Source organism: Mustela nivalis (genome assembly GCF_964662115.1).
Source record: "Mustela nivalis genome assembly, chromosome: 10".
Taxonomy (NCBI): Eukaryota; Metazoa; Chordata; class Mammalia; order Carnivora; family Mustelidae; genus Mustela; species Mustela nivalis.
The window spans coordinates 72,935,084-72,958,338 of NC_139029.1; the positions used below are offsets into that span (position 1 = coordinate 72,935,084).

The window sequence follows — 23,255 nt, forward strand, 5'->3', positions numbered from 1 at the left end:
ATTCCTCAAGAAATTTAAAATAGAGCTTCACTATGACCCTGCAATTGCACTCCTGGGTATTTACCCCAAAGATACAGATGTAGTGAAAAGAAGGGCCATCTGTACCCCAATGTTTATAGCAGCAATGGCCACGGTCGCCAAACTATGGAAAGAACCAGGATGCCCTTAAACGGACGAATGGATAAGGAAGATGTGGTCCATATACACTATGGTGTATTATGCCTCCATCAGAAAGGACGAATACCTAATTTCTGTAGCAACATGGACGGGACTGGAAGAGATTATGCTGAGTGAAATAAGTCAAGCAGAGAGAGTCAATTATCATATGGTTTCACTTATTTGTGGAGCATAACAAATATCATGGAGGACAAGGGGTGTTAGAGAGGAGAAGGGAGTTGGGGTAAATTGGAAGGGGAGGTGAACCATGAGAGACTATGGACTCTGAAAAACAATCTGAGGTGTTTGAAGTGGCAGGGGGGTGGGAGGTCGGGGTACCAGGTGGTGGGTTTTATAGAGGGCACGGATTGCATGGAGCACTGTGTGTGGTGAAAAAATAATGAATACTGTTTTTCTGAAAATAAATAAATTGAAAAAAAAAAAGAAAAAAAATAAAAGCTGGAACATACCCCCCCCACACACAAATTCTATTGTGTATTTTACATTTTATATTCTATGCATTCTTATGCATGTATCATATTTTATAATTTTCTAAAACAGAAGGGGTGCAATTTATCAAAATACTGATTTGAAAAGGAGCAAAAGATTGTATTGTGATTGATATATGGGGTCAAGATATTTCTTTTTTCCTGCACCCTTTCCTTTTTTCTTCCCATTTTACCTGAAATTGGAAATATTCATTGTTGAAGACTTCCATTTCCAGAAAGATGAAGTAGAAATGCTTTCCCTATTACCCCTATTAAGTACCACTAATCGCCCTGACTATTGTATACATAACAAACCTTAGAAAATTCTGGAAGGGAAAAAGGAGGCAAATTAGATGTGTAGCAGTTTTGGTGCTGGAAAAGCTGACAACCCAGAAATAGCAACTTGTTTGGAAGCTTCCAAACAAAAACCTCATCAAAGCACATTTTCTTTAGCCAGAGGCCTAGGAAAGAGGCAGCTTGGCAAGACAAAGAAAATTCTAGACAAAGGGCTTTACTCCAACCAGACAGCACAGTAAAATCTGTGGCCTAACCTCCAGCCTCCCATAAGAGGAGAGGTGTAGACTTCTGCCCTCTCCTGGCTGTGAATAGGTACTGCTTACCCACTGCCTGAATGGGTGTCAGAATATGCTTTAGGAATTCAGACTCACTCTTACTGCATGATCATGAGGCACCCTTCCTCCTTCTCACTGGGGAGTGTCAGAGAAGACCTAGTGAAGAGATGAAATTTTCAGGGGGGTAGGAGGCCACCAAACAGTGAGTGACAACAGAGGCCATGTAGGGAGCAATAATGAGGATTCCTTCTCTCTGCAGCCAGTGTTTTATCAGCAACAGCCTTACGGGAGCTGAATAGCAGATCACTAAGAGGAAAATTTAGGAGGATTTCCTATTTGTAGAATGGACACTCAGAGAACAAAATAAGCTTCCTTCCAAATATGATATCACCTATTTGTAAATATGAAAAAGATAAAAGGATCTTTTACGTCACTCTCTAAGAGGCACTCTAGTTCCTTGTTCCTTGTTCGACCGATTGTACCCTTTTATCCTCTTTCACCCCTAACTCTGTATATTCCCTTCATGACACTTCATTGATGGTGACCACAATGGGTACTGCAGGTGCTGCTTGGACTCTGGGTCTTCCCTCAGCTTGCCCTGACCCAGGAACAGATTTAGCGCCTTGAAGTAAGGCCAACTGGAAATAGCATCTTCATCTTTGTCCCAAGGTCCAAACTGTGAAATTAAAACAATAGTTAGTTAGGTAATTTGGCCAGTGACCTTGGTTTCTAGATGATGAATATTGTGTGTGAGTAGATTGCTGTAAAGTTGAATGTACCCATAATACATTTCCAAAACTTTTCAAGAATAGTTCATTTTAGGCGAAGGAATTTTCCAGTTTATGACTGGGGCATCCTGTTGGTTAAAACCCACTATTAAAAGCGATTGAGTTGCATTTTGCCTGTTTGTCATTATTAGAGCTCCAAGGCCCTCAAAACCAACAGAGTTGATAGATACAGTGTAACCTAAGAAAAAGGCTCATATTAGGAAGTATACAGGCTCTGTATTCCTTGATCTAAGTCTCCCCAGAGTGCTTTTTGAAGAGTTCAAGGTCTTGGGACCTGGAGTCTGGTAGTTACATGGGCTTTCCCATATTACTTGAGGTGCACCCTCCAGAACCTCAAGGCCAGAGTTAGATCACTGACTGGACCAGCTACTTAGGAAAAAATCCTTCTCCAGGGTGGGAATCCTTCCCATTGTGGGAGCAATGACCAAACTTGAAGGAGAGCAGCATCAACCCCTTGTATCTGAGGAGAGCTGTTATTTTTATAGTGATGCCACTTTCTGCTGAGATGGCATGCCCAGCGTGTTTCAGAGAAGTTTGGCAGAATCACAACCTTTCCTTCTTTTTCCTTCTCTCTCCCTTCTGTCTTTTCCTCTTCTCCTACTCTGTAACCAAACATCCATAGCCTGTTGAATCACAAATATGTATTTATTACAAAACGTATTCCATACCTTATTTTGCTGTTTTTGCAGGAATATATTATTTGTAAACAGATATAGTTACTATGAATAGGCTAACTAAACACACACATTGTTATGGCCTGAAAAATACTATTCCTGAAAGGCTACTTCTGTTTCACAAAATGTTAGGGTGGCCGGTGACATGGGTGTTGAAGAAGTGCACAAAGAGTAGAGCAACAAGCAAGACAAGAGTTTATTCACTCTCCAAGGGAGGAGAAAGGCCAACATTAAGAGAGATGTGCACCCTGAGTTTCTGTTAGGCTGGGCCTTTTAAGGGGGTTTGCAGGATGTGAGAGGGTTGCAGCTCTGCCCATGGCTGGGGTGTGGGGAGGGGGTCCACTCTTGGCCAGGTAGGGAAGGGGGTGGCTGGTTTTTTTGAGGGATCTGTCTTTTTGAACCCTCTGTTGAGGATTGTGGGCTGTGGTCAGGCTAGAGAAGAATATGTTTTGTAGTTGGGGGTCTATTTTCTAAGAATGGAGGGCACATATCCTAGAAAAACAAAGAGTTAGGGCCAACTATGGACACCTATAAGTTTTGTTTGTAAGCTTGGCTTGGGGGGAGTGGATGGGGACTTTAAATAGATTCCTTTCAGAAATCATTGTAATTTTGAGGAGGATTTAAAGTCATTTTGAAATGATGTTTGGAATTATTTACTGAAGTTGAACCTAAGTAGCCAGTTGCCTGCCCATTTCACTCCTAATTATACATCCAGTGGACATATATGAACCTACCCAACACAGCAGAATAATCATAGTAGAAGTGTTTATCATATAGCTACTGTAACATCATAAGTGCCCATTCAGACTGGATTACTGTGATAGGTTTAAAAAATGGCCTATCAAAGATGTATTCATGTCCTAATCCTCGTAACCTGTGAATGTTACCTTTCTTGGAAGAAGGGTCTTTGTTTTTTTGATCTGGGTAATAATTATAAGGATATGTTCATTTTGTGATATTTCATTGACTATGCACTTTTTAGCTGAGCATTTTACAGTTTCTATGTTGTATTTTAATTGAAATGTTAAAAAATTTTCTGTTAGAAGTCCTTATATTAATATAAAGACCCCTTGAAATCTTTAATTATCGGTCTTAATCACAAAGCAAAAGAAAATAAACATGCTTTGAACTGCTGCCTTTTCTATATCAAAGTTATCTAATAAAATTGGGACACTTGGGGATCACTGAGCAATTTAAAGCCTGATATGAATTAGAATTCTTACCAAACTCAGGAGAAAATAGTCTCTGACCCTAAAATGACTATCAGTGTGTCAAAAGAGTTTGTAACTATATTCCACTCTAATCTGGGAGATACTTCTCAAGGACTCAATGATTCTGTGTGTCTTTCCTCTTATCACCTTAAATTTCTGTTTGATAACTTTTTTGTAGTTGATAAGATCTAGAGTTACTCATTTCTCCATCAATGTAAAAGCAGTTCCAATTTCAAGACAAAGTTTAAAACTTTATTTTCTATTAATATAGCTGAGACTGAAAGTGACAGTAGGGCAGGGCAACTTTCAAATTGGTCTAATGCTGAGGAATCAGCTGCTTTTTCTAATGGCCAATACCATCTATCATTTTATTCCAGTGAACTAAAAAGAATTTCAGGGACAATTGAATGTTTTGTGAACTTTGTACACAGAAGAACTGAATTTCTGAATTGAGTGAACTGCATCTGCATCGTTCAAACTGCTTTCCAATAAATTTATTGTTGTAGATAAATTTGGAAATGACAACTAAGAATAATTCATGGTATATATAATATTCTGTTCCTGAAAACAAAGCCTTATATATCAATAATATATAAATAAATATGTATTCCCAGAAGAATATACAAATAAAAATTAACAGTGTTTCTAGCTCAGCAATATGTTTTATAACAAAGTGTATTCCGCACATTGTTTTGCTAGTTTCAAAGGATTAGAGGTTACATTTCTTTTATACTTTTATGTATAATTATATATATTGTGAATTTGTTTTCAATAACAATTATTTTTATTATCACAGAAGTATGTATACACACATCTATATATATGTATATATAAAAAACACATTTTTCCCACTTTGGTTAAAGAAAAGCACATCTGGAAAGATATTTCTGTTTTAAAAATCATTATAATTTTGAAGATGGTCTAATGTATCACCTAATGAACTTCAGCTTGAATGATTACTACACTCTGTGTGTGTGTATATGATGTATGTGTGTATTCATAAAGACTTGACATAGTATGTATATGTAACTACAGTATATGTGAAATGTAAAATGGATACAGAATATATTTGCAAAACAGTATATATATATATACACATATATATGTATATCCAACACAATGTTATATGTAACTAACTATACAATGTATTTTATACCTGCTAATGAGAGGCATTACGAAACGCTTGAAAACTGTATGTTTACTGACTTTTCTAAAACCATGAAAACTTTGGCCTGGATTTCTACACTGTGAAGACTTAAAGAGTTCAATGATAGTTTAGTCAATGTATAAATGCTTGGATGTAACCCAAGTAAACATAAAGACTTTAACTCTACCATACCACACAACTATAAGCAGTTGAAAATTAGACGTTTTATAACAGGAACAGAAAACACTTTAAGACACATAGCAAGTGAGTGAAAATGGGGAAAATGTCAAGGAATATTGATAAATGGTTAAGCTCGAAGAAAAGTACTCAATATAATGCCAGTTTAATAGCAGTTCTTCTGTTGTGTAACCTCTACTTTAGTCAAGTGTAAATAAATTAAGGCCTATGTCCTTACATGACTCTCAGTTTAAATCCCTCATAAATAAAACAGGACTCAGAAGGTCTGCCTGGCATCCTACCCTAGGCAAAGTTCATCAGGTGATGAGGAAGTTATATGCAGGTTTTCTATTCTGATTGCCCAATCTGAGACATGCGTGTGGCATGCTGAGCACTTGGGAAGTGACTACAACCAGTATGCCAATGTGACACCCATAATGATATCCTGTAGCTTTTCTTTGTTTCTTTCTTCTTCCTTGCTTCCTTGCTTCCTTCCTTCCTTCTTTCTCTTCCTCCTCCTCCTCCACCTCTTCCCCCTCTTCCTCCTTCTTCTTCTCCTGAATCCTGTAGCTTTCTTTTTAAATTTAAATTTACTTAGTTAACATACAGTGTAATACTGGTTTTGGGAGTAGAATTCAGTGAAACATCACTTACAAACAACATCCAGTGCTCATCACAAAAATCCCCTCTTTGATATTCAACAACCATCTAGCCCATCCCCACCCACCTCCAACCATCAACCCTGTTTGTTCTCTAAGAGTCTTTAAGGGTTTCTCTCTCTCTCTTTTCCCTCCCTCCCATATGTTCATCTGCTTTCCTTCTTAAATTTCACATATGAATGAAATCACATGGTATTTGCCTTTCTCTGTCTTATTTCACTTACTGTAATACATGCACTCTAGCTCTATCCATGCCATTGCAAATGGCAAGATTTCATTCTTTTGGATGGCTGGGTAATATTCCATTGTTTATATATACACCACATCTTCTTTATTGATTCATCAGTCGATTGGCATTTGGGCTCTCTCCATAGTTGAGCTATTGTTGATAATGCTATTATAAACATTAAGATGTAAGTGTCCCTTTAAATCTGTATTTTTGTATCCTTTGGGTAAATACCTAGTTTACCTCTTTAGTTAAATTTACTCCTACATCTTATTGTTCCGGATGCAGTAGTAAAGGAGGTTAATTCCTTGGTCTCTTTTTCTACTTCTTTCTATTGGTATAGAGACATGCAGCATATTTCTGCACATTGATTTTATATCCTGCTACTTTGCTGAATTCATGTATCACTTCTAGCAATGTTTGGTGCAGTCCTTTGGGTTTTCTACATAGCATATCATATTGTCTGCAAACAGTGAAAGTTTGACTTCTTCCTTGTGCATTCAGATGGTTTTTATGTCTTTGTGTTGTCTCATTGCTGAGGCTAAGACTTGCAGTACTGTGTTAAATAGTAATGGTGAGAGTGGATATCCTTGTCTTGTTCCTGATCATAGGGGAAAGGCTTTCAGTTTTCCCCCATTGAGGATGATATTAGCTGATGGTTTTTCATATAGGGCCTTTATGAGTGTTGAGGTGTGTTCTTCTATCCCTCCTTGGTTGAGGGTTTTTATCAAGAGTGGATGCTGTATTCTGTCAAATGCTTTTTCTGCATCTATTGAGAGGATCATGTAGTTCTTATCTTTTCTTTTATTAATGTGATGTATCATGTTGATTGATTTGGGAATATGGAACCTGCCCTGCAGCCCAGGCCTAAATCCCACTTGATCGTGGTGAATAATTCTTTTAACGTACTGTTGGATTCTATTTGCTAGTATTTTATTGAGACTTTTTGCATCCACGTTCATCAGAGATATTGGCCTGTAATTGTCCTTTTTAAAAAAGTGGGGTCTTTGGAATCAAGGTAATGGTGGCTTTGTAGAATGGATTTGGAAGTTCTCCTTCCATTTCTAGTCTCTGGAACAGTTTGAGAATAGGTAGTATCTTTTCTTTAAATGTCTGGTGGAATCCCCCTGGGAAGTCATCCAGCCCAGACATTTTTGATTACTGATTCAATTTCTTTGCTGGTTATGGGTCTGTTCAAATATGCAGTTTGTTCCAGTTTTGGTTTCCAGTTTCAGTTTGCGTAGTTTGTAAGTTTCTAGGAATTTGTCCATTTCTTTCAGATCACCTGCTTTGTTGGCATATAATTTTTCATAGTATTCTCTTGTAATTGTATTTCTGTGGTGCTGCTTATGATCTCTCTTCTGTCATTTGTGATTTTATCTGTTTGGGTCCTTTCTCATTTCTTTTTGATACGTCCAGTAAGGAGTTATCAATTTCATTAATTCTTTTGAAGAGTTTTGTTATTCTGTTCTACTGGTTTGTTTCTATATCATTGATTTTGACTCCAATCTTTATTATTTCCCTTCTTCTGCTGCCTTCAGGCTGTACTTGTTTTTCCTTTTCTAGCTTCTTTAAGCATAAGTTTAGGTTGTATATTTGAGACTTTTTGCTTCTTGAGGTAGGCCTGTACTGTAATGTACTTCCCTGTTAGGACTGCCTTTGCTGTATCCTACAGGTTTTGGGTTCCTGTGTTTTCATTTTCATTAGCTTCCATGTATTTCTTAAAATTTCTTCTTTAATTTCCTTTAATTTATATATACACCACAACGCATTCATTCCTTCATAGGATGTTTTTTAACCTGCATGTATTTGAGGTCTTTCGATTTTTTTTTTTTTTTTTTTTTTTGTGGTTGACTTCCAGTTTCATAGCATTGTGGTCTGAAAATATGCATGGTATGATTTTGATCTTTTTGTGTTTGTTGAGGGCTGATTTGTGACCCAGTGTGTAATCTGCCCTGGAGAATGTTTCATGTGCACTTGAAAAAAAAAATGTGTACTCTGTTGCTTTAGGATGAAGTGTTCTGAATATATCTGTTAAGTCCATCTGGTCCAGTATGTCTTTCAAAGCTATTATTGTTTCCTTGTTGGTTTTCTGCTTAAGGTGATCTGTCGATTGGTGTAATTGGGATGATAATGTCCTGTAGTATTATTGTCTTATCATGTGAGTTCCTTTATGTTTGTTATGAATTGATATATATATGTTTGGGTGCTCCCAAGTTGGGGGCAAAAATATTTGCAATTGTTGGAGCTTCTTGATGGATTGACCCCTTAATTATGATAAAATGTCCTTCTTCATCTCTTGTTACAGTCTTTGTTTTAAAATCTAGTTTGTCTGCTCTAAGTATAGCTACTTTGGTTTTCTTTTGACATCTGTTAGCAGGATACATGGTTCTCCATCCCCTGACTTTCAATCTGCAGATGACTCTAGGTCTACAATGAGTCTCTTGCAGGCAGCATTTAGATGGATCTTGCTTTTCTTATCCATTCTGATATCATGCATCTTTTGATTGGAGCATTTAGTCCATTTACATTCAGAGTGATTATTGAGAGAGATGAATTTAGTGCCATTGTGTTACCTATGGAGTTGGTGTTTCTGATGATGTTCTGTGGTCCTTTCTAGTTTTTGTTGCCTTTGATCTTTTTTCTCCTCTCAAGGAGGCCCCCTTAAAATTTCTTATAGGAGTGGTTTAGTGGTCGTGAACTCATTTAGTTTTTGTTTGTCTGGAAATGTCTTTTGCCTTCCCTCATGAATAAAAAATTCTTGGCTATATATTTTCCTTATTCAACATATTGAATATTTCCTTCCACAACTCTCTGGCCTACCTAGTCTCTGTCAACAGTTCTGCTACAAATCTGATCTGTTGTCCCTTGTAAGTTAAGGAGAGTTTTTCTCTTGCTGCTTTCAGGATTCTTTCCATGTCTGTCTGTTTTGTGAATTTGACTATGATATGCCTTTCTGATGGTGGGATTTGTTGAATTTAATGGGGGTTCTCTGTGTTTCCTGGATTTTGATTTCTGTTTCTCTCCCCAGATTAGGGAAGTTTTCAGCTCTAATTTGTTACAGTACATCTTCTGCCCCTTTAACTCTCTCTTTGTCTTCTGGGACTTCTATGATATAAATGTTATTACATTTTACTAAGTTGTGGAATTCCCTACTTTTACCTTCATGCTCCATTACCTTTCTTTCCCTCTTCTTTTTGGCTTCATTATTTTCCATAATTTTATCTTCTATATCACTGATTTTTACCTCTGCTTCATCCACCCCTGTTTTTATGGTGCTCATTTATGTTTATATCTCAGTTATAGCATTTTTAATTTTGGCCTGAAAATATTTTAATTCTTTTATCTCTGTAATAAGGGATTCTCTTTTCTATGCTCTTTTCAAACCCAGGTAATATCCTTATAATTATTTTTTTAAATTCTACTTCAGACATCTTACTTATGTCCATATTGATGAGATCCCTGGCCATGAGTTCTATGTCATGTTCTTTCTTTTGGAGTGAATTCCTCCATCTTGTCATTTTTCCCAGAAAAGAAAAGAAGAAAGAGAAAAAAACAACACATGCATGCGTGCATGCGCGCAGACACACACACACACACACACACACACACACACACATAGAAACTAACAAAGAGAAAGACAAAGCAAAAAACAAAGGAAGGAAAACAAAAACACAAAACAAGAAAACAAAAAAACCCCACTAGATCCTGGGTGAGTTTTGGTCTGTTTGTTAAAAGAATCTAGATCCAAAAAAAAGAAAGTAGAAAAAGATCGAAAAGTGTATGAAAATTTAAAAGGTTAATAAAAGATTTGGAGCTATAAGAAAATAAGTGAAAAAAAATAAAATTAAAATAAATAAAAGTAAAAAGGAAACTCAATCCTATTTCCTCTAGAGCTGAAGCTTTGCAACACTCTGTGATCAATAAATTTGGTGCAGGGTAGTTGTTTGCACTAATGTCCTGAGGGAGGGGCCTGCTGTGCTGATTCTCAGGTTGAGTTCTTTCAGTGGAAATGCTTCTCCAGGGCCCAGGGGGTGGGCCTTGGTGTAAGTGGCTCTGGCCTCCAGTGGGTGGGCTGTTTTGTTCCTTGGAGGCTTTCTAAAGGTGATCACTTTTCTACTTTTTGACTTGAAGTTTTTGTTCTCACAGACCTCTGATTGACTTCTTGGGTGTTTAGCCTAGTTTGATAGCTACCTAGCCGTGTTCAAGGGATGAGACAAATTCAGGATGCTCCTACTTCTCCACCACCTTAACTCCTCCCCCGTCACTTTTTCTTAGAAGTAGTTAGGTATCTGCAATGAATAGTCAAAGTTAGTGAGGGTAACCAGGGTACTTAAAATCCAGATTTTCATTAGAAACACAAAAACAGTAAGTGTTGGCAAGGGTGTGGAGAAAAAGGAACCATTGTGCACTGTTGGTGGTTATGCAAACTGTTGGCAGCCACTGTGGAAAACAGAGTGGAGGTTCCTCAAAAAATTAAAGGTAGATCTACTATATGATCCAGTGATTCCACTACTGGAAATTTACCCAAAGAATACAAAAACACTAATTCAAAAAGATAGATGCAAATTCAAAAGATACTGTGTTTATTGCAACATTATTTATAATAACCAAAATTTGGAAACGACTCAAGTATCCATTGACTGATGAATGGATAAAGAAGATGTGATATACATATACAATGAAATATTACTCATCCATAAAAAATGAATTATTGCCATTTGCAACAACATGGACCTGGAGGGTGTAATATTAAGTGTAACAAGTCAGTTAAAGACAAATACCTTATGATTTTACGCATATGCAGAATTTAAGAAACAAACAAAAGAGATAAATGAAAATAAAAAATAGATTCTTAACTATAGAGACCAAACTGATTATTACCACAGGGGAGGTGGGAGGGAGTGGATGGATGAAATAGGTGAAGGGGACTGGAGTACACTTAACAGTGATGAGCACTAAGTAATGTGTAGAATTATTGAATTGCTATATGATACAACTGAAACTAATGTAATATGGTATATTAATTATATTGGAATTAAAAATAAAAGGAAAAAATCAAGATCTTCAATTGTGCAAAACAAATTTGGCCTATACACATAATATGTATATGTGTTGCATTGGCCAGTTATACACAGGACAATTTACATTACTGATCTTGTCTAATATTCAAAGCAGTGCTATTAAGATATGTTTGTAACTACTGTTTTTATGTTACAGATGTGGAAACTAAAGCACAAAATGAGGTAACCAGTTTGATTTTGTGGCAAATTGAAAGCAAAATGAAAATATGAAAAACAAGGGAAATACAATGGAAAGATTCTGTTGGATGTTAGAGCCAGCTCATACCAGCTCACAAGAGCTGACTGTACACATCTGTTCTGAATCCTGAGTTTAATGACTTCACTTTGGAAGCTTTTATGGGAATATTTAGAAAACTGGCAAGTGCTACAAATCCTCCTAACCCCTACACAGTGGGCTGGTTATTAAATGCCAGCATAGTAATGAAAAAACCCCATGTGTTTACTGTGAAGATGCTAAGTTGCATAGGACCAAAAGGAAAATAAAAGATAAGGGAAGATTTACTTGTCAAAGTCAGAGAGCTACAAGTGCCATAGCCCTTATTCGAACCCAAGATCCTCTGATGACTAAAAATAGGGAAAAAATACATTATTGGTACTATACATTTATAGATTTCTGGTTGCCTGATTTATATAGAGCAGGGACCATCATCATTTTTAGATTGCAAAGATATGGGGAACTGGCAGTGATCATTTACAACAATTAGCTGGAAAAACAGAAGAAACACAATCCAAATCTGTTTGCAGATATTGGAGGCTTACAAGATCTTATACTTTAGGATGATGTCACTAATGGGAGAGGGAACTAACTGGTCTGAATTTTCAGACCTTCTAAAGAAGAACATGAGCACTATATATTTATATTAATAGAAGTATTTTACACATTGCCCCAAATGTTATCTGGGCGACCTCTTTAATGCTTTTGGGAGAGCCCAGTCTCTAAAATATCTCTGCAGATTCAACATGAACACGCCCATATATAATTAACTGTTGCTCTACCTTTCCTAGCCCAGCCTGTGATGTGTGCTCTGAGATGCATTCTTCTCAACTCTCTTAGAGCCTCATAAACTTTGTAAACAAATAAAAACAATGCAAAAGGGGTGCCTGCGTGGCTCATTTAGTTAAACATCTGCCTTTGGCTCAGGTCTTGATCCCAAGGTCCTGGGATCAAGCCCCACATTGGGCGCTCTGCTCAGCAGCGAGTCTGCTTCTCCCTCTCCCTCACTTTTGCTCTCTCTCGAATAAATAAGTAAATAAAATCTTAAAAAAATACAAGAATGGATCAATACCCATGCACAAATACACATTTGGTTTTGAAGTAAGGCAGACCTGATTTCCAACACTAGCTCTACAACTGGCTATTTGTGTGACATTGGCATTTCTACTCAATACTCTTAGCCTATTTGTGAAAAAAATAGAGGTGAATAAATGTTTATTTATACCAGTATAACTTATAGCTTAGAAAAGGGAGCTGAAGAAAAAGGGAAAAAAAAGTATAAAGAAGGAAAATGCCAAGAAATACGGGAGAAAAGATTCAGAAGTGCTAGTGATGGTGTTTCTGGAGGAAATCATCTCTGTTATCAGTCATACAATTCTAGCTGGTTTCGTTTGTTATTACTGTTTGCTTTTGCTTTGTTTTGCATTGTTTTTCATTTGAGTTTGGAAGAGGAGGAAAGTCTTTTAGCAAGGAGATAAATGGAAATGAAACAGGAAGATGCATGAAGCATGTGTATGATAAGAAATTCAAAATTACGAGCTCTGAGGAGAAAACAAATTTGCCAGACAGTATTGATGGGTCAAATTGGGCAACTCGAATTAAATGATTCATTATAGTGGAGACAATAGAGGAGAAACAGAATCTAGTACAAGAAGCCTTAAGGAGTGAGTGTGTGCCAGAAAATAAAAAATAATTTATCCAGGGCTATTTCTAAAGGAAGAAATCCTCTTACTAGCTTCAAGACTATGACTACAAACATAGAGCTGTTTTCATTAAACCTTTTCATTGTTTACCTGAATGTCACTTTTTTCCATTTTTAACAATGTAAGCAAGCTATTTACCTTATATTTCATTCATTGCTCTTTCTCATAAAAACAATACAGTGGCAGTTCTTCAAACTGTCAGTCTGTAGTTTCAAATAACTAGGTTTTATAAAAAACAAAGGTAACTTAAGTGGTAGTTATGATCTCCATAGATCTCAAGGTGACAAAGGAAAACAGTGTTAAGACATTTCAGATTGTTGGGGCACGTGGGTGGCTGGGTGGGTTAAGTCTGTCTTCAGCTCAGGTCATGATCTCAGGGTCGTGGGATCGAGCCCCGCATCAGGTTCTCTGCTCTGCAGGGAGCCTGTTTCCGCTTCTCTCTGCCTACCTCTCTGCCTACTTGTGATCTCTCTCTCTCTCTCTGTCAAATAAATAAATACAATCTTAAAAAAAAAAAAAGATTGTCTTAAAAAGATTGTTCTTCCTTAAGTCTTAAAAAAAAAAAAAAAGACATTTCAGATTGTTGGTTTAGTCCCCACTCATGCTTGTGTCGGATTCAGCAGTAAGGATATGTAGCTGGAGCCCAGTGAATTCTGTTACCTGTCTAAAAACATCACAATTTAGTCTTGAACAGTGTCTAATGATCCACATCAGGCTTGGCTGCACCCTATCCTGGTTAAAAGTTTTGAAAACATTTTGACCCTTGCAATTCTTTTCTACTCTTGCCCCAGTATTACCTTAACTGTAAAATCAGTAGCAGAGATCCTTTAGAGCTGGCAAGAAAGCTGCTTCCCTGAGAATGTGCTAAGAGTTCTTCGTCCCTCGGTTTCAGTGTGTTGGTTTCTGATCCACTTCTTTCCCAGTCCTGGGGATTTTTTACCATCACCCCTCCCTTGGGGCCTCAGAGGCCAGAGGATGAGAATGTAAAACAGAAGCTGAAAGTAGGAAAAGTCTTCAAAACCTCACTACAGAAACTCAGACCCCAAGGCAAGCTCAGTCACTTGTCAACAGTAATTTCCTGAGTGTTTTCTGGTGGATGGCTTGATGCTTGGCCTGAATTCTCAGAAACTGCATGTTGTTAGTGGAAGAGATTGTCTTGCAATTTTTGAGATTGAGATCAGTTGTAATTTTTTTTTTGTACTCTAAACCTGGTCCTCAGGGCAGTGAGGAAACATAAGTCCACAGTTATAATGACTATAACCCGAAAGTATGTCTCAGTTTTATGAATATACCATTTTTGTTTGTTTTTGAGGAAGCAGCCTCTTTTTTTAAAATTAACATATAATGTATTATTTGCCCACATATAATGTATTATTGCCCCATAAAAATGTTAATTTTAAAATTAACATATAATGTATTATTTGTAATTATTTTTAATTAACATATAATGTATTATTGGTACAGGTCTGTGAGTGGTCAGGCTTACACACTTCACAGCACTCACCACAGCACATACCTTCCCCCAATGTCCATAACCCAACCACCGTCTTCATACCGCACCCCCACTGGCAACCCTCAGTCTTTATTTCCATTGGACATTCTTTCCTGCTTTGTCAGATTAGTTGTCTATCTATTTCTGGGTTTATTTCTGGGCTCTCTATTTTGTTCCATTGATCTATATGTCTGTTTTTGTGCCAGTACCATACTGTCTTGATGATGACAGCTTTGTAATAGAGCTTGAAGTCTGGAATTGTGATGCCACCAAATTTGGCTTTCTTTTTCAACATTCCTCTGGCTATTTGAGGTCTTTTCTGGTTCCACATAAATTTTAGGATTATTTATTCCATTTCTTTGAAAAAAATTGAAGGTATTTTGATAGGGATTGCATTAAATGTGTAGATTGCTTTAGGTAGCATAGATATTTTCACAATATTTGTTCTTTCAACCCATGAACATGGAACATTTTTTCATTTTTTTGTGTCTTCCTTAATTTCTCTCATGAGTACTTTATAGCTTTCTGAGTACAGATTCTTTGTCTCTTTGGCTAGGTTTATTCCTAGGTATCTAATGGTTTTGGGATTAATTGTAAATGGGATTAACTCCTTAATTTCTCTTTTTTCTGTATTGTTGTTGGTATATAGAAATGCAACTGATTTCTGTGCATTGATTTTATATCCTGACACTTTCCTGAATTCCTGTATAAGTTCTAGCAGATTTGGAGTGGAGTCTTTTGGGTTTTCCACATAAAGTAAAATATCATCTGCAAAGAGTGAGAGTTTGACTTCTTCTTTGCCGATTCGGATGCACTTTATTTCATTTTGTTGTCTGATTGCCAAGGCTAGGACTTCTAAAACTATGTTGAATAGCACTGGTGATAGTGGATATCCCTGTCATGTTCGTGACCTTAGGCGAAAAACTCTCAGTTTTTCCCCATTGAGAATGATATTGATTGTGGGTTTTTCATAGATGGCTTTGATGATGTTGGGGTTTATACCCCCATCCCTACATTTTGATCAAGAAAGTTTTGATCAAGAAAGGATGCTGTACTTTGTCAAGTGCTTTTTCAGCATTTATTGAGAGTATCATATGGCTCTTGTTCTTTTATTAATGTATTATAGCACATTGATTGATTTGTGGATGTTGAACCAACCTTCTAGCCCAGGAATAAATCACACTTGGTCGTGGTAAATAATCCTTTTAATGTACTGTTGGATCCTATTGGCTTATATTTTGGTGAGAATTTTCACATCCATGTTTATCAAGGATATTGGTCTGTAATTTCTTTTTTGATGGGGTCTTTGGTTTTGGGATCAAGGTGATGCTGGCCTTATGAAATGAGTTTGGAAAATTTCCTTCCTTTTCTATTTTTTAGAACAGTTTCAGGAGAATAGATAGCAAGTCTTCTTTAAATGTTTGGTAGAATTTTCCTGGGAAGCCGTCTGGCCCTGGGCTCTTGTTGGGAGATTTTTGATGACTGCTTCAATCTCCTTACTGGTTATGGGTCTGTTCAGGCTTTCTATTTCTTCCTGGTTCAGTTTTGGTAGTTTATATGTCTCTAGGAATGCACCCATTTCTTCCAGAATGTCAAATTTGATGGCGTATAGTTGTTCATAATATGTTCTTGTAATTGTTTGTATTTCTATGGGGTTGATTGTGATCTCTTCTCTTTCATTCATGATTTTATTAATTTAGGTCCTTTCTCTTTTCTTTTTGATAAGTCTGGCCAGGGGTTTATCAATCTTGTTAATTCTTTCAGAGAACAAGCACCTAGTTTCGTTGATTCATTCTGTTGTTTTTTTTTTTTTGGTTTCTATTTCATTGATTTCTGCTCTGATCTTTATGATTTCCCTTCTCCTGTGGCGTTAGGCTTTCTATACTGTTTTTTCTCCAGCTCCTTTAGGTGTAGGGTTGGATTGTGTACTTGAGATGTTTTTTGTTTCTTGAGAAAGGCTTGTATTGCTATATACTTTCCTCTCAGGACTGCCTTTGCTGTGTCCCACAGATTTTGAACAGCTGTGTTTTCATTATCAGGTGTTTCCATGAATGTTTTCAGTTCTTCTTTAATTTCCTGGTTGACCCATTTATTCTTTAGTAGGATCCTCTTTAGCCTCCATGTTTGAGTTCTTTCCAACTTTCCTCTTGTGATTGAGTTCTAGCTTCTTCAGAGCATTGTGGTCTGAAAATAAGCAGGGAATGATGCCAGTCTTTTGGTAATTGTTGAGACCTGATTTCTGACCCAGGATGTGATCTATTCTGGAGAATGTTTCATGTGCACTAGAGAAGAATGTGTATTCAATTGCTTTGGGGTGGAATGTTCTGAATATGTCTGTGATGTCCATCTGGTCCAGTGTGTCATTTAAGGACTTTATTTTCTTGTTGATCTTTTGCCTGGATGATCTGTCCATTTCAGTGAGGGGGATGTTAAAGTCCCCTATTATCATTGTATTATTGTTGATATGTTTTTTTGATTTTGTTATTAAGTGGTTTATATAGTTGGCTGTTCACATGTTAGGGGCATAGATATTTAAAATTGTTAGATATTCTTGTTGGACAGACCCTTTGAGTATGATATAATTTCTTCCTCATCTCTTATTATAGTCTTTGGCTTAAAGTCTAATTGATCTGATGTAAGGATTGCCACCCCAGCTTTCTTTTGATGTCCATTCGCATGGTAAATTGTTTTCCAGCCCCTCACTTTAAATCTGGAGTTGTCTTTGGGTCTAAAATGAGTCTCTTATAGACAGCATATTGATAGGTTTTGTCTTTTTATCCATTCTGATACCCTGTGTCTTTTGATTGGAGCATGCTTTTTTATCCATTTTACTGTATATTTTGTCTTTTCCTTTTTGGTCCACTACTTTTAGGTTCTCTCTTTGCTTAGAGGATCCTTTTCAATATTTCTTGTAGGACCGGTTTGGTGTTTACAAATTCTTTTAATTTTTGTTTATCATGGAAGCTTTGTATCTCTCCTTCTATTTTAAATGATAGCCTAGCTGGATATAGTATTCTTCGCTGCGTATTTTTCTCATTTAGTGCTCTGAATATATCATGCCAGTTCTTTCTGGCCTGCCAGGTCACAGACCTCTTGTCTCAAGCTGCTTTTAGGATTTTCTCTTTGTCACTAAGACTAGTAAGTTTTACTATTAGATGAAGGGGTTTAGGACCTATTTTTATTGATTATGAGGAGGGTTCTCCCCACCTTCTGGATTTTGATGTTTCTTCCCTTTGCCACATTAGGGAAATTTTCTACTGTAATTTGCTCCAATATACCTTCTGCCCCCCTCTCTCTTTCTTCTTCTTCTAGAATCCCAATTATTCTAATATTGTTTCGTCTTATGGTATCACTTATCTCTCGAATTCTCCTCCAGTGGTCCAGTAGTTGTTTGTCTCTCTTTTGCTCAGCTTCTTTATTCCCCAACATTTTGTCTTCTGTAATACTAATTATCTCTTCTGCCTCATTTATCCTAGCTGTAAGGGCCTCCATTCTTGATTGCATCTCATTAATACCTTTTTTGAATCCATTTTGGTTAGATTTTAGTTCTTCTATTTCTCCAGAAGGGATTTTTATTTCTCCAGACAGGGTTTCTCTAATATCTTCCATGCCTTTTTCAAGCCCAGCTAGCACCTTGAGACTCATCATTCTGAACTCTAGATCTGACATATTTCCAAGGTCCATATTGATTAGATCCCTAGCCTTTGGTACTGCCTCTTTTTCTTTTTTTTTTGTTGTGAGTTTTCCTGCCTTGTCATTTTATCCAGTTAAGAATATATGAACAAGAGAATATAGTACTAAAAGGGTGTTAAAGACTCCAGAAAAATGTATGCTAACTAAATCAGAAGAGACCCCAAACCAGGGGGAGAAGAAAAGGGGTAAAAAGAAATTAAGAAAATAATTTTATACACACACACACACACACACGTGTGTGTGTGTGTGTGTGTGTGTGTGTATGTATATGTATATGACTGGTGAATAGAACAGAGCCATCCACTTGATTTTGGGTTATTTTGGTCTCTTAGAAGAAACTATGTCCCAGAATTTTTAAGAAAGAAAAACTTATGTATATATACAAAAATAAGGGTAAACTTAATGAAGAGATGGAATATGACTGTAAAGATGAAACTTTAAAAAAATTCTAAAAAATGGAATTTATAAGATAAGATGGTTGGAAAAAGAAAGAAGAAAAAAAAAAAAAAAAAAAAGAAGAAGAGAGACTGTGCTCAGACTGGAGACTAGAGAAAAGTCCTGTTCTAGATTTAGGGTATATATTGATCTATTAGAAGTATTGTATCCCAAAATTTTTTAGAACAAAAAACAACCCTATATGTATACAAAAAATAAGGTTAAATACATGATGGATAAAATATGACTATAATAATGAAGATTTAAAAATATTATTTTAAGAAATGTATTGTTAGGATAAAAGTTAAACGTTAAAAGAGGAAAGAGGAAAAGTTAAAAAAATAGAATAAGAAAAAAATAAAATTAAAAAAAATTTAATTTAACTTTGTAAGACTAAAGTATCATGGGGAGAAAGCCATGAATTCCATACTTTGCTTTTCCCTCCTCTGGAGTTCTGCTGTTCTCCTTGATCTGTGAGCTTGTTCTTAGCTGGATGTTGTTGCTGATCTTCTGGGAGAGGGGCCTATTGTAGTGATTCTCAAATGTCTTTGCCCAAGGTGGAATTGCACCGCTCTTGCCTGGGGCCTGGCTAAGAAATCTGCTTGGGTTCACTCTTGGGAGTTTTTATTTCCTGAACACATTTTGTAGAGCTCTGGAGGACCGGAATGAAAATAGTGTCCTCCCAACCTCCGGCCTGGAGGAGCTCAGAGCTCGGGGCCCCACTCCTCAGTGCACCCTCAGAGAAAAGGGGTCAATCACTCCCATCTTCCTGGTCTCCGGCTGTGCTCTGGGCTCACCTGGCCTTTGGTGGAGCATTTCTGTCTCTGGCGCACAGCGTCATTTGGATTCTCCAAACTCAGCAGATTCCTGCCAAACTCCTCCTCCAGAGAAGTAACGTGAGTCTCCCTGTATATGCCATTTGTGGGGTCCCTGCTCAAAGAGCAGTGGTCTGATAGTGCTACAGATCATGGTTTAATGTAACCCCGAGCTGAGAGCTCACTCCTCGGATCTGTCTCTGAGGTCAGCTTCCCCACTCTGATACCTGGGAACTCTGCCACACTCAGACACCCCTGATCTTTCATTGACCCTGTGGGTCCGGAGACCCACTGTCCCTGCGAGGGGTCCACCCTCACTTAGCCTCTGGAGTGATGTCCCTCAGTGGAGCAGACTTCTAAAAGCTCTGATTTTGGGTTGCACTCCTCCACTGCTTGCCAGAAGCCAGCCCTTCCCACCACGGTCTATCTTCCCATCACTTTGGATTCACTTCTTCACATGTCCTACCTTTCAGAAAGTGGTTGATTTTCTGTTCCTGGAATTGCTGCTTTTCTTCTCTTCAATTTATGTTGAGTTTGTAGGTGTTCATAATAGTTCAATAACTATCTAGCTGAACTCCTGCGACCTGATGTCATTTCAGTCTGCTACTCCTCCACCATCTTGCCCCTTCTGGATAGAGTATTCTTGGCTATAGACCTTTCCCAGTCAGCACTTTGACTACATCATACCACTCTTGTCTGGCTTGTACAGTCCCTGCTGAAAAATCAGCTGATTGCCTTATGGGGTTTCTTGCATGTAGCTGTCTTCTTTTCTCTTGCTGCTTTAAAAACTTTTCTTTGGGGTGCCTGGGTTATGAAGTTGGTTAAACATCCAACTCTTGGTTTTGGCTGTGATCTCATGGTCATAAGATTGAGCCCTGTGTCCTGCTCTGTATTTAGGACAGAGTTTGCTTGAGAATCTCTCTCCCTTTCCCTTTGCCCCTCCCTCTTACTTGCACTTTTTCTCTTTCTCTAAATAATAAATCTTTAAAAAGATTTTTTTCTTTACCACTGCTTTTGTCATTTTGATTACCATGTGTCTTCTTATGGACCTCCTTTAGCTGATTTTGTTGGGGGGAGGTGGTGGTCTCTATGCCTCCTGGGTATGGATATCTGTTTCTGTCCCCAGATTAGGGAATTTTTCAGCTATAATTTCTTCAAATAAAATTTCTGCCCCCTTTTCTCTCTTTTCTGTTTCTGGGACCCTTATAATATGAATGTTACACACTTGATGGCATCACTGAGTTCCCTAAGTCTATTTTTATTTTGCATAATTCTTTTTTCTCTCATTTGTTCAATTTAATTACTTTTCATCATTCTGTCTTCTAATTCATTAATTCATTCCTCTCCTTCTTCCAGCCTATTTACTTCATCAAGGGTATTTTTAATTTAATTTATTGTGTTCTTCATTTCTGATTTTTTTTTATGTTTTCTACCTCTTTCTTAAAGATTTTTACTGATGTTCTTTACTCTTTTCTCAAGTCCAGTGAATGTCTTTATCATCATTACTTTAAATTATCTATCAGGCATATTAGTTATCTCTGCTTCATTTAGGTCTCTTGCTGTGTTTTTGTTCTGTTCTTTCATTTATGACATATTCCTCTGTATCCTGATTTTGCTTAATATTTTGCATATTTTTGTATGTTAGGAGATTCAGCTCTGCCTCTTGCTCCTGAAAGTAGTGGGTGGGATGTGCACTTTTGACTAGGTGGTACTGGTCCTCCTGAACAGGGGACATGAAGCTATGTGGACACTGAGGGTGCTGGGGCTGCTCCACAAAACACACATTGGTAAGTGGGGGAGGCAAGTGTGGTGCTTGTCCTTCTCCAACAGTGGATAGATAGCAAGCAACTGTGGAGTCCAAGGCCTTCTAGTTCTGCCCTGCAAAACATGAAGATGTGGGGGATGCAGTTTTAAGAAAGTAACCATGTTCTCCCTAGGATATCAGGAGATGCGGTGTTGGCAAAAAGTTGTGTGGGTTGTCTGAGGGAGGGGATCTGCAAAACCAGGACCGAGGCAGACCGGGCTAGAGGAGTTGGAACACAGTAATCAAGTTAGATAGAGAATAACAGTGTCACACTTGTTCCCCTAGATGACTGCGTGTTGATGATAAGGACGGGGGAGGAAAATGCCTGCCAGCTTCTTTGCTCCTGGAGAAGTCCCTCACTGAACTTTGAGGTAACCAAGTAACTCTCTCTCCCATAATCTCAGGTGCCTTTCAGACTGCTGTTTCCAAGGTGTATCTAGGTGGGCCGTTTGCTCTATTGTCTTTTTAAGGACAGGGGCTCAGCTTCTCATCACCTTCCAGGCTCTCTCAGAGCCAAACCCACTGATTTTTAAGTTCTGGGCTTTAAGTCCCACAGGTTATAAGCACTCACCAAATTTGGCCCCTCTGATTTTCCAGACAAAATGCTTTGGGGATTCTTCTTGCCCTTGCAGACTCCTTGGTGTGATAGTCTGTTTTCTGTACCTCTCCACACCTGTGGCTCCCTCCCTCCAGAGGTCAGAACCATGGAGTTTAGGTTCCCACCAAATCCTTGCCTGTCTTACCCTTTTGATGTGGCCTCTTCTCTACATTTGGTTGTGGACTTTGGCCAGTCTATGAGGCCTTTTCTGATTGTTTGGTCTTATGTAAGTGTTACCTAGTTGTATCCTTGGGAGGAAAAGAGTTTAGGGCCCTCCTGCTCTGCCATATTCCCCAGAAGTCTTATGCCAATTCTTTATTTTGCTTTAACTAGTTTGAATTCTTCTATTGAATTTTTTTTTTTGAAGATTTTATTTGTTTATTTCACAGACAGAGATCACAAGTAGGCAGAGAGGCAGGCAGAGAAAGAAGGGGAAGCAGGCTCCTTGCCGAGCAGAGAGCCTGATGCGGGGCTCAATCCCAGGACCCTGGGATCATGACCTGAGCCGAAGGCAGAGGCTTTAACCCACTGAGCCACCCAGGCACCCCTGAATTCTTTATTTTAATTATATTTTTTCAGCTCTGTAATTTCTGTTTGGTACTCACATTTTCTATTTTTTATTTTTTTGAAATTCTCATTTTGTTTATACATTGTTTTTGACCTCAGTATTTATTTTGAATTTGACTTTTATTTTGAGCCCCTTATCAGATAAATCACTCATTTATCTCTGTTTCATTAAATTCTTTCTCTGAAACATTATCATTCCTTTCATTTGGAATATATTCCTCTATTTCTTCGTTTTCCTTGACTCATTGTGTTGGTTTTTATGCATTAGATAAAATCATCATCTATACCAGTTTTGAGGAGTTTTTTCATGTAAGAGGAAAACTTTATTGTTCAAGCCATCCCCAGCTTAAATCTTTGTGATTGTTTAAGCAGGCTTCTTTTTTCTTAGTGGCTCCCAGTAGCTGAGATTGTGCCAAGACTTATCAGTGTCCCAAAGAGAAGGATCTCAGTTGGCACCTAGATGCAGTCTGATTGGAAGCCAAACTTTCAAGCAGAAGCTTTTAAAGTATGCAGGTAGACCTCTTTTAGGGGAATGTTGGAAGATGAGTGTTTCTGTCTGTTCTTTCTGCATCGAGCTCTGATGGGATAGCCACTTGAGAACTGTTTCTTTGTTTGCTACCATCCTGTTGATTCCATGAACATAAGCTCCACTGGCCACCAGAGCCAGGCTATTAAGGGATCTATCCACTGTCTGGGTGGCAGCCACAAAAGCCAGGGTGCCAGACAAATGCACAAGGTCCTTTCTCAGAACA

The 23,255-nt window shown here is 37.7% G+C and overlaps 1 long non-coding RNA gene across 2 annotated transcripts in view; it reads left to right on the plus strand.

Annotated features, from left to right (window-relative positions):
- The window catches only part of LOC309843274, a 125,235-nt gene that overhangs the window by 27,471 nt on the left and 74,509 nt on the right, over positions 1–23,255 (plus strand). For both annotated transcript variants that reach the window (XR_014300033.1, XR_014300034.1), the window contains exon 2: positions 21,624–21,709. This is a non-coding gene — a long non-coding RNA (uncharacterized lncRNA). The remainder of the gene's footprint in view (positions 1–21,623; positions 21,710–23,255) is intronic.